The 11705-nt window shown below is 35.5% G+C and overlaps 1 pseudogene; it reads left to right on the top strand.

The window, feature by feature from the left end:
- The first annotated feature begins 434 nt into the window (after positions 1–434).
- LOC149166905 (uncharacterized) lies at positions 435–1673 on the top strand (annotated as a pseudogene).
- Positions 1674–11705: the final 10032 nt, after the last annotated feature.

Raw genomic sequence — 11705 nt, 5'->3', positions numbered from 1 at the left:
ATAGATTGATATAAAACTGAAAATTTGTAGAACTATCCCCATTTCAAGCTCGTGGTTGATTTTTTATTGTTTTTTCCACAAGAAAAAGGGGTTTTATCAAAAAGCTGATATCTAAGATTCTAAGAGGCATTTCCTTTTTTGGCGTTCAATATTGTGAATTTCTTTATCTTTCCAGCCTGTAATATTAATACTCCAAATCAATAATTGATTTGTTAGTTGGGTATGTGTGGTTTTTTCTACTACAGAAGTATTTGAATATTAATGGTTTGTTCGATATGACTATAAGGATTTTGTTGTAGGCTAGTTTTTTATTTCTATTTTTTGGCATTTTGTATTGTGTTTTTCTCATATAAATGATGTCATTTTAAATACTATAGATGATAAAATTACATGCCTTTACCTTGTTTCGAGTTCTACCTACATGACTTCAAACTATGTTACAGAAGCTTAAGGCTTTGAAAATGCCTCTTAAATCAGAGCATGTTGCATGCATAGTAGGAGATGGTGTGGCTCCAGGAAGACTACATGTGGCTTGTGCAATGGTAGAGGCAAGATATGTAGATAGTGTAAATCAGACATTTAGTAAATATCTATATGATGGAGGACCAACTTATGCCACATATGCAACACTTAATTCATCTTAGACTTTGGTGTTATATGTGATGCTTTCCTATCAAAATTGAACTGCATAATGTGGATCTTAGTCTTGCTAAAAGTTGGATTGAATGCCATTCTCTTGCAGGGGTGCTGAAATCCTTGGTGAAGAGGCTATACAATTGATATTCCGAATAGGAGGAGTAACTATCTTGGCTCATCCATGGGGATTAAAGAACGCCATTTCAGTGGTCAAAAAAGGTAAAGAAGCTGACCTTCATGGAATAGAAGTATATAGAAGTGATGGAAAATAAGCTGGTAAGGTCTTTGATGTGCATATGTTTTGAATGTTCTGATTATTTATTTAGGATCGAGCTTTGAGAATGGTCACCACATTTTCTTATCTCTTTGTAGTTTAAATTCGATTTAATCAAACTTAAAACCCCTTCTCCTCTAATTAGTTGCACCTATGATTACTACATTAGCAGAGCAACTTTATTGTTTGGTTTGAATGTATTATGTCTCTACCTTTCAATCATTTGTCTTGGCTATTTTCTTACCCCAGTATATTGTATGAAATAGGATTTCATGAATTAGTTGATGCTTACCATTTACTGAAGCTTTGAGGCTTTGATTTTCATGAAAGAGGTGGCCTTGATGAAACTGATTTGGGAAAACTAAATATTCCAGATTCAACAATGCAAGAATTTCTCAAGGTATCTCAGCCTATTTCACATGAAACTATTAGGAATATCTTACTCATCTTTTCACAAGAGAGAAAGGGAATTGGCTTTGATTCCTTTGACAAGTACAAATGTTTAAAAGGTGACATGCATCTAAAATATAACGCCCTATGTGACAAGGAAAAGATTGTATATTTGCATCTATCTTCTTGGTTGACCAAAGAAGAAAGGTGAACCATTGAAGAGGAAGCTGTCAAACTAAAAATTTCATACACTGTTATTTACGATAAGGGGAAAAAGACTTTTGTTGTTAGTAGAGAGTCTCCAATGTTATTCTATGATAATTTTATGAATGTTGTTGCATGGGTCCACATTTTATCTCCATTCACTTGTTGAAGCCCTGCATCAGGGCTAGTAAGTTGTTCACCAGTTTACAAATGTCATACATCATTTAAATACATCAAATTGTTCTATTTTCATGGAATTAAGAGATACATGAGTTATGTTATTTTGTCTTGGAAATACTAAATTATTTTGTTCTGAGACCACCAAGTTTGAGTTGTTCATTGCAACCACCACTTGATCCTTTAATAAGAATTTGAAATTCAAAGCATAATAAATCTCTTTTAGTTGCTTTCCAGAAGAATATTGCTACAAGCCAATGAATATTATTGTGATTAAACTAGATGTTTCACTTGGTACCATAGGCCTTGTAATAGGGTTGTACTCCATTTTAGTCTATGGAAGTAGACTAATTTCTAATTGCTCCATGTACAATGACATATGATATAATATATTACCCATGTAACTGTAAATTCTAATATTCTAATGGATCATGTAATGAAGAAATATTTATCTTTGAAAATCTATGGACCCACATCGTACAACTTGACAATTAACATGAATTTTGAATATGTGGCTTTGCACAATGCTCTGTTATAATTTGGTGTTTGGTCATAGTGACAATCACCTAGTTCTAGTTTGTTTGAGGCCCTTGGTAAGGATCCTCTATTCATATGATGGAGTGAAAAACCTACTTGTATATTGATTTCTATTTTATTTAGCTAATTGAATGCAGCATGGTATATTTTAATGGTCTTGGAAAGGGAATTGATGGTGCAAGAGTAGAGAACGTTTTGGATGCTACTTATATCACACTCAACAAGAATTCTTTACTAGGTTACATGAATTTTTTCTTTCAATATTTAGATGTAAGGGATTTATTGATTTTCCTTGCTCCATGTGATGATATATCTTACTTTCAGACCTTACATTTTTAGGTGATAAAAGTGTTATGGTTCCTGGTGGAATTCACATCGGGACTCCTTCATTAACTACCTGTGGGCTTCTTCGGGATGAATTTACTAATGTTGTATATTTTATTCACAAGAGGGTGCAGATAACCATTAAGGCCAAGGGCTTTATGAAAAGCACAAAGTTAAAATTTTTTATCGAGTTTATTGTGTTAGGCAATTTCCAGCTATGAAATAGCATTTCTAATCTCAAAAAGCAGGTTGAATCTTTGCTAGCCAATTTTCATTGCTTTGTGTTGGCACTGAAAATCTTAGTTAGAGATATGACATGCTTACAACCTCAGAAGTTTCCTTATTGGCATTGCTCATTTCCTAACATCACAATTAAGTAAAGTAAACAATAATCCTTGGTATATGAAAGGGAAGTCAACATAATTACTTGTAAGAATTACTAAACCTGGCTTCCATATAAACTGTTATTGTTGGGCACCCATTGAAGAGGGAATTTTTAGATTTGAAGGTTATCCAGAATGTTGTAATAGATACAACCCTCTTGTACAAACACCCTCGTGGCACAAATTTTAAGATGGATTTACAAATCATTGCAAAAATGTTTTTGAAGAAAGAGGTTCAATAGTTTAAAAATGGTTAGAATATTATTGAAGTTGCAAGAGCTACAATAGATCTAGTGTTACTGAAGATTCAAAATGGGCCAACATTTGGAAATCCTTATTTCTCATAAAAAAATTAGTCTCATTGTTGAGTGATCACAGTAGGAGATGTTCACTTATTGATGGCCATCTGAATTAATGAGTTGCATCAACTACATATTTTTTAAAATAACCCCAAGGGGTTTTATCTGTAAATTATTGGATTCACCTCTTGTTTATGTAGAGCCATGTTTTCTTCACTTTCGGATGTGAAGCTTCTTTAAATGGCATCTCTATTCTTGCTTTATTAAAGTAATTTTCAATCCGTTTGTAGGTTTTGAAGGCAACAATTTGGTACTTCTACCACTGCTATACACATATATTCAACATATAACTCCAAATTAGGGGTATTTATTAGCTAAATTCACAGATATACTCAGCTTTGGCATTTCATGCTAGATTGATTTATTAATTTCCAGCTGTTCACTTTTCATCATCTTAGTCTTGTAGGTATTTTGATACTAGCTGTTAGGCACAAGATAAACTATTAATTTTTTTCTTCCATCTTCCATAATGAGCTTTTGTGCTCTCTGTTGAATGAGACCCCATGCTTAATGGAAAGGTTTATGGTCTTTTATTCTAGTGTGTTGACATTTATTCTCAACCATGTTATCTTGTTTTTATGACTTTAGATATGTCACCTTAAGATTAATTATGTGAGCTTCTGTTGTGGTGAAAATGGGTAGATAGTTCATTTAGGTAGCCTGCTTTGATCCAACAACCATATTTAGACAAAAAATAGGTTTGCATAGGCATTGTAGATGATATTAGATGTAGAAACTAGTGTTTGGTTTTCACCAAACATTATGGTAAATAATAATAATGATTGAGTACATTAGTTAATAAGATGGAACTAAACTCAAATATGGGATCTTGAATGTAGAAACAGTATGGAAATCATTGTTAATGTATCACAAAATGTCGAGTGTAGATTCCAATTGTTGCAATTCTTAAAAGTGTGCAGCATCGTTGGCACTCCCAACCTTGTATGGTAAGTAGTGATAATGATTAAGATCAGATTAGAGGATGGGCTGCAATTTAACTTATAATGCATTTAATAACAAGGTAGGAAGTAACCAAAAATAAATATGTGAAGATCGTTGGTCTAGTGGGATTAAAAAAAACATTACAAGTAATAATGTTATCCAAAAACAACCATTGGTGGATGAATGGGTCATGCTTCGAATAACAAGTTCATTAATAAAAACTAATAAACTATAAATGGCTCTAGTTATTCATAGTACATGCTATAGATAGTATAGATGTTGTTGAAATATGTAACTAGGTCTTCATAATGACATGTACAATCATGATTTTATGTAATTGATGTAAAGAAGAAAATAAAATTATTTTGTAATGCTTGAGTCATGGGTGAGGTTCATGAATAGGGCCATAATTACAGTCATGTGTTTCCATAACCATATTTTAATACCTTTGTTTGAGATGATGGACATTATTTCCCTTCATTCCATCCCTTTTATGTAGGCATTTGTGAACTCCCATTTGACATCCAATCACGGAGATGAGTGGTGATGGTGTGTTGGGAGGAGTTGGTGGTATCAATGTTGTTCTTAGCAAACCACATGGGGTTGTGTATGTTGAATATAGTTGAAGAAGGTTTTAATCCATGATGATTTGTGTGATGTATAACCTTCAACAATGGCGGAAATTGCACTATATGATTTTCCATGATAATAGTAATAGCGCTTTGTTTTGTAATGGAAACATACAATCATTTTTGCAAGAAATATGTTGAATATGAAAAATGATAATGGGACTTGGAAATGGTGCTTGCTACAATTAGTATGGTGCATCAATAATAAAGAGGATGATGAAATGGAGTATATAGAGAAAGTGTGAAATGGAGGATAAGACATGGAGTATGAAGATGATGATGATGATTCTTGCAAATAGAACTTGCAATAGGATGTACAATGTTTATTTGTTGTGATTATTTTTGTATAGATACATTAATCCTTCCAATTATTTTATTGGTATAGGTATTTTGGAATGCTTTGTTTATCAATCTAGTTTGAGAACTTCATTAACCTATTGCTAGTCATATTTAGTGCATGTGTACTTGAAAAAACTTATTAAGAGAGATTGTCCACAAAATCGAGATGGTAGACCTCATATTTACAGCACACAGGAGGCACAGATAGTTGGGGATGTTGAGCAGAGCATTCCTCGGATCTATGCAGCATTATATAATAGGCAGGCAGATCACCAGGCATTTATTATTGAGATGGATGGTAAGCTTTATGATCAAGTTGTTTCTATTTGGATTGAGCCTAGATCTAACTCTAGTTATGTTAATCCTGACCTAGTGGATACGTGTGGTTTGAATAAAGAATTACATGCGGAATCTTGGTTAGTGCAGTTGGCTACAAGTACAAAGAAAAGTGTTAATCGTTGCATAAGAGCTTGTGCATTTGAGCTTAATGGCATACCTACATTAGCGCATCTAAATGTACTTTCGTTGGCTTTGTACAGTATGCTATTAGGTATGGATTGGTTATATCCTCACAGGACTAAGGTGTACTATTATGATAAGGCTATTGAGTGCTTGGATGACAATGGAGAACAAAGAATCTTGTACGATAAGAAAAAGGAAACATCAATTAGAATGGTAACATCTACGTAGGAAAGGTACAATCATAGAAAAGGGTGTGTGTTATTTGTGGTACATATTTATAGTGATAAAGGTAAAGATGTTGAGGATGCAAAAGTCTTGAATAGGTACCTAATTTTACATTAGTTTTAGGATGTATTTCCTGCAAAGATTTTAGATTTCCGCCTCACAAGGAAGTGAACTTTTCTATTGAGTTGGTACCAGGGGTAGCATGAGCATCTAAGGAACCTTATAGGATGAGCACTCCAAGGCTAGTGGAATTGAAATTGAAACTAAAGGAAATGGTTGACAATGGATACATTAGGCCAAGTGTATCGACTTGGGGTGCACTCGTGTTGTTCGTGAAGAAGAAGGATGGTACTCTCAGGTTGTGTATTGACTACAAGTAATTGAATAAGGTAACCATCAAGAACATATATCCATTTCCAAGGATTGATGATTGCTTTGACCATTTTAAGGCAGAAACATTGTTCTCAAAGATTGATTTGAGATCAGGATACCATTATGTATGCATTGAAGAAGAGGACTTATACAAGACTACTTTCTGGACAAGGCATGGGCATTATGAGTTTGTTATAATTCCTTTTTGTTTGACCAATGATCCAACTACTTATATGTGTTTGATGAATAACTCATTGTGTCCTTATCTGGACAAGTTTGATATTGTATTTGTTGATGTATATGGATATATTCTAAGAATGAGGAAAAGCATGCCAAACAATTGGAAAAGTATTAAGATTTCTAAGAGAGCATCAGTTGTAGTCTAAGCTTAGAAAATGAAGTTTCTTTTAGACAAAGGTACATTACTTAGGGCATGTTGTTTCCAAGGAAGGCCTAGCAGTAGATTTGGAAAAGATAAGATCTATAAGGGAATGGGTAGCTCATAGGAATATGGATGAGGTCAAATCATTCATGGGGTTGGACGACTACTACAAGAGGTTCAATAGAAACTTCTCATATATTTCATATCCTATCCCATCATTACATTGAAAAGGAAATAAATTTGAATGGATGGAGGAATGTGCAACACATTTTGAGCAGTTGAAACAATTGTTGATAAATCCTCAATTTCTAAAAATTGTAGATTCGATAAAGGGTTCATGGTGTGTACAGATGCTTGTAAAAGAGGAATTGATGGAGTCCTTATGTAGGAGGGACAGATGGTATATTACGAATCAAGGAAATTGAATGAGCACAAACATAAATATGTGACACATGATCTTGAGTTAGTAATGATCATCCATGCTTTGAAGACGTGGAGACACTATATTCATTGAAGGAAATTAATTTTCATGAGTGATCATAATGGATTGAGATACTATTTGACCAACCGAATCTAAATGTTAGGTAAGGTATATAGTTGGCGACAATCAGTGATTTTGACTTTGATATTAGGTATATTAAAGGGAAGTAAAACAAAATTTCACATTCTCTTAGTAGAAGAGTGTAGGTGAATCACTTAACATTTATGAGTTATTATGGGATAGATTTACAGGATGAAATATTATAGGTAGGACAACGGGATGATAGGTATAGGGAGCTTAGGCATCAGTTACAGCAACAGGATATAGGTGATCAGGTTGTGGACTATTGCCTTATAGAAGATGGTTTGATAAGGTTTAGGAACAATATCTATGTGATGGACAACAATGACAATAGTGAAGAAGTTTTATTATAGGCCAAATCTAAAGAAGGAAGTGACAGAGTTTGTGGCCTGATGCTTGGACTGTCAATAGGTAAAAGCAGAGTATAAGCATCCAAGTGGTTTACTATAACTAATTATGATTCCAAAGTGGAAACAAAAGGTCATTTGTGTGGATTCCATCACAAGTTTTTCGAGGACATCTAGATAGCATGATTCTATTATGGTTGTGGTTGATAGTTCGACAAAGGTAGCACACTTCATTCCATTTAATTCTACGTATTCAGCTAGTGACATAGCACAAGTCTTGATTGGAGATATAGTGAAATTGCATGGTGTTTCGAAAAAATGTGTGAGAAAAAAAATGCTAAGTTCACTTCCAAGTTTTGGAAAGAGTTGTTTGCAAGTTTGGGTACAGATTCAGCCTTTAGCACAACTTATCATCCACAGACAGATGGACAGGCAAAGTGTAACACCCTCCTCCTACATCTACCCAAGTAACTGACCAACCGAGGTAAACATGTGATGATAGGATACTATGATTGGATTCAACCTCCAATGTCACCTTAAGGAAGTGGAATCGATGGAAACACAACATACAAACCTTCCACATCAGGTACAAGACTGCTAGGAACCATTCCAACCACTTATGTAGCCAGCCCCTAGGTCCCACTGAAGTTTTTGACCACTTGAACTCTTGACCCTCTCATGCTATAAGCCTACCAGTATCCAGGAGGCTCTGGACACTCTCATGACAAGACATGTGAGCATCCAGGGACTATTTTGCTTAGTGTTGTTCCAACATCCTTAGGATCTGAGCCACCTTTTCAAGCCCAAATCCCACGTCACTGCCCATAATTGAATGACACCTTCAGGACAACAATATAATATGGAAACAATGATGCAAAAGTAAATACTTGAACAAGCCCTTAACTGGACCCCTACTAGCCATGACATGAATTTCGTCAAACATATAAAAAATATGTAATTTACATGTGCAGACAACAAATTTAAGAATATGGATCTCATACTTATTTTGGAATCACTAATAACCATTGTTCGCTCATATAATTTTTGGCATTATCATCTATTAGGTCATAGATACATTTTCCATATATTTACAAGTAAAAACATGACGAGAACCATACATAGACACTGTCATAAAACACATACAAAACCAACATAATAGCAACAAAAATACCAATGAAATCACAACCATATGATCCAGATATAAATAGGTATAATACTCATAGAAATCCAAGGAGAAATAACCTCATATTGATGATGAAAAATCCAAACTTGGGATGGGACTTCCACATTCCACCAGTCCATATAATGGCTGAGCGAAATATCTCTTCAGCCATTCACCCCCATGCCATACTCTAAGCATGACTGTGTGACTAAAACCAAAATAACCAACCAGGGAATCCCGAGGCTAAGCACCTGACCCTCATCAATAGAAACCAAGCTTTATGGTAATACATCTTGGATCACTAGGCCGACATAATAAACATCTAATAGTAGGATTTACCATGATATCCACCTGATCACTAGGCTAAAAATGCTTGGATGCCACCGATTTATCGACCTACATCGTGAAGAATTTTCCTATCTCTTAGTCTCTTACGCTTTACTGCAATCCACACCATATCACTAGGCCCTAAACTGAGACCCACTCTCTAGGCCATACCACATATACCAACCCAGGATTACTAGGCCCAATGGAGATAAATCCACCACTTGGCTATACAGTATATCCTACCATTCATCGACAAGGTTTCCTAGGCCCACCGAGGCAAAAAAAAATCTGGCTTTACCATAACCCATAGACTGGGCTAGGGGTTGCTAGGTCAGTGGCTTCATCGTGATCCACAGTCCGGTTTAGGGACCACTAATCCATGTGGTATATCATTTGGAGATGCACCTCATTCAACTTCAAATCCATCCGGCAATCCAACTCAACCAAAACATGAGAAACCCATCACATCAGGGCTATCTGGAAATTAGAAGGCTAGGCTGAAAACACTATCACATTTGGAAAAACCCATGCCATAACAACAAAAGAACCACATGCAATACCATACATGCCAAATCTAGCAAGGAAAATACACATCCAAATCGATACCTGCAAAGAATATTGTTGTAGCTTCTTGAACCTTCCCTTCCTTGCTTGATCTCTACTTCCTCTTGCCTTCTTTTGTTGAAATATGGCAACAAGAATATTCCAATTTAATTTTTCCTTGAATTACATTGTGAATAAAAATCGAATTTAGTTTTAACAGCTACTTGGAAATAATTAATTAATTAATTTTAAATTAATTAGTTGGAGAAATTCAAGTTAGAAGTCTTTCTGAAGTCATCCAAGAGTTATCCCTTAAATTAAGGAGATAAGATTGAGTTATATTTGAGTTGTAATTAGTTAACTCCGTTTATTGAGTTAATTCTAGTTAAATTAGTTTCAAATTGTTTGAGGAACTAATAGTGAGTTAACAGTGAGTTGATGAATTAATGCACTCAACTAGTGCTACTCTAGTTAACTGAAGATTCCCTCATCAGAAACTCATGCATGTCTATTCTGAGAAAGATCTAGTTGAGATTAATGTTCAAGGGTAGTGTATTAGCAGTTGCATGTGTTTTCTCATGGAGAAAACTCATGCATGTAGTCAAGGATTCATCCTCGAGGATTGCACAGTTTTGAAGGCTAGTTTTTCCACTAGGTAGTAGGCTAATCATCCACAAGGAACAATGCAAATAGGAGCTTGGAGGGCAGAGAGGAAGGATGGAGAGAAGCCAAGATTTCCTATGAGCATCTGTGAGGGTTGTACTAAGAGATGGTTAGCTATGAGAGCTAAGGCTTTGTATAATTCTATGTATTTCCAACATGCATGATAATACAATAGTGTGGGGTTTTTATTTGGGATTTCCTCAAAAGTATTTTCATGTGTATTGTGCCATTGATTCATCTTCTTCTAGTTATATTGTTCATCTCGATCTTTAAGCTTCCGCAAATTGATAGTAGAAGTAGGTTATAATATTCTAATTTGTTTTATATTGCATTATCGGGTTAACCTATCGCAGCTTTTCTACATGGTATCGGAGCTGTGAACAATATACTGAGAAGAGAATTCAAAGTTTGAATTTTGGGGCTGCAGGTGCAAATCGAATTCATATCACACTTCAAGGTTGGCCACTGGTGTTCTATGGATTGAGACTCGAGTATGCCTTGGAAGGTATCTTGAATTACATAGCATGGCAAGATAGAATGGAGGTTGTATTAGAAGACAATGTCTTGAAGGAATTCATTGATCAAGAAATCCCATAGCCATCTTCAACTAATGCACAAGAGTTGGTTCAGTGGAAGAAGTGTGTGGCGAAGGCAAGACAGATCATCCTTGAGGGAGTTCGAGGCCATATTGTCTCGAGTCTCCATGGGAAGAATACTCCATTTTCAATGTGGGTGACATTGAAGGACCTCTACCAGAATAGTAGTGACTAGAGGAAATTGGCACTCAAGGATAAGATTTGAAGAATCAAGATGGAGAAGGGTGATACTATTTCCACATATCTGAAAAATCTCACCACCTACAGAGATGAGCTTGGCAGTGTGGGAATAACTACTATTGATGATGATATGGTGAGCCTCTCTCTGCTTGGCCTTCCAAAGAGTTGGAATAACTACCAGGACTCTGTGAATGGAAGGAAGAAAATGCCAGATTGGTAATGATTGTGGTCAGATCTTATGCAGGAGGAGATTAGGAGGAGCACAAGAGATGGTTCTTCATCCAAGAATGATGATGAAGAAAATATGGCCTTAGTAAGTAAGGCAAGGAAAGGGAAGGGGAAGGCTTCCCATTTCAAATCGAATTCTTCTCATGGAGGGAAGAAGGGTGACATGTCTAAAGTAAGATGCTTTAATTGTCACAAGATGGGACATTATATGACTAATTGCCCATTGAAGAATTCCAAGAAGGGATCCTCGAAAGGATCGGAAGGTGAGGCATTAGCCTCTCAGTTCGAAATGGACTTTACCCTTATCGCATGCATGGTGTCATCGATGATGGGTTGTGTCTAGTATCTTGACAGTGGAGTCTCATTCCACATGACTAGTGATAAAAATTTATTCAGTGCCTTGGAGGAGAAAGACCTAAAGATGGGCATAGAGATGGGTGATGACGGAAGGTATAGTGTTTT

Source organism: Pinus tabuliformis, chromosome 5_1 (genome assembly GCF_031772625.1).
Source record: "Pinus tabuliformis cultivar Carrire ecotype Pingquan chromosome 5_1, CPIR1, whole genome shotgun sequence".
Classification (NCBI taxonomy): domain Eukaryota; kingdom Viridiplantae; phylum Streptophyta; class Pinopsida; order Pinales; family Pinaceae; genus Pinus; species Pinus tabuliformis.
This window is presented reverse-complemented; position numbering and strand designations above follow the sequence as displayed.